Source organism: Hylobates moloch, unplaced genomic scaffold (assembly GCF_009828535.3).
Source record: "Hylobates moloch isolate HMO894 unplaced genomic scaffold, HMol_V3 SCAFFOLD_10, whole genome shotgun sequence".
Taxonomy (NCBI): Eukaryota; Metazoa; Chordata; class Mammalia; order Primates; family Hylobatidae; genus Hylobates; species Hylobates moloch.
In genome coordinates this window covers 72,587,406-72,588,733 of record NW_026652285.1, presented here as the reverse complement: position 1 = coordinate 72,588,733, position 1,328 = coordinate 72,587,406, and positions in this window count along the sequence as shown.

Genomic DNA, 1,328 nt, shown 5'->3' with positions numbered 1-1,328 from the left:
GGACTACAGGCGCCCGGCACCACGCCCGGCTAATTTTTTTTTTTGTATTTTTAGTAGAGATGGGGTTTCACCGTGGTCTCGATCTCCTGACCTTGTGATCCGCCCGCCTCGGCCTCCCAAAGTGCTGGGATTACAAGCGTGAGCCACCGCGCCCAGCCCATTAACTTTCTTTATTTCTTTTTTTTCTTTGAGACAGAGTCTCACTTTGTCGCCCAGGCTGGAGTGCAGTGGCGCGATCTAAGCTCACTGCAACCTCTGCCTCCCAGGCTCAAGCAATCCTCCCACCTTAGCCTCCCCAGTAGCTGGGACTACTACAGGTGCACACCAACACGCCTGGCTAATTTTTGTATTTTTTTTTCTTTTTTTTGAGGTTTTGCCATGTTGGCCAGACTAGTCTTGAACTCCTGACCTCAGGTGATCCACCTGCCTTAGTTTCCCAAAGTGCTGGGATTACAGGAGTGAGCCACTGCACACAGCCACTTTGTGTGTGTGTGTGTGTGTGTGTGTGAGGGTTATAGCAGAGGGGACCTCCTTGTGCTGGAATCTCTTGTTTTCAGGAGAAAACGAAACCTACTCTATTTTAGGATCTATTTGTTTCCTTAAAGTTTTAGTTTAATTCTGTTGTATTTAGTATGAGTGACTTCATTTTGGCTTGGCCTGATCTGTTGGCGCCTAGTGTATGAGCTCAGTCCTAAACAATGGCCTCCCATAATTTTGTTAAAAAATTTCTCCCTTTTGGTCAGGTTCTCACTTAGGTAAGACCAAAATTTAGGGCTTTAGTACCACTCTCAGTTACCATCATTTTGGGTTTCTGGCTTCAGCATGTCATTCATAGATTATGGCACCTTCACAGTCATACTTTTTTTTGAGTTTTTGTCATCCTAGTCAGAGAGGGGCTAATATGGTTTGGCTGTGTCCCTGCTCAACTCTCACCTTGAATTGTAATAATCCCCATGTGTCAAGGGTGGGGCCAGATGGAGATAATTGAATCATGGGGGCAGTTTCTCCCGTATTGTTCTTGTGGTAGTGAATAAGTCTCATGAGAGCTGATGGTTTTATAAATGGGAGATCCCCTGTACAAGCTCTCTTTCCTGCTACCATGTAAGATGAGACTTTGCTCCTCATTAGCCTTCTGCCATGCTTTTGAGGCCTCCCCAGCCATATGAAACTGTGAGTCAATTAAAACTCTTTCCTTTATAAATTACCCAGTCTCATGTATTTCTTCATAGCAGTGTGAGAACAAACTAATACAGGGTCCATTTGACATTCTATGCATGGCTGTAAGAGAATTTAAAGAAGTCTGTTGTGCAACTATGGACTTTGTAGTA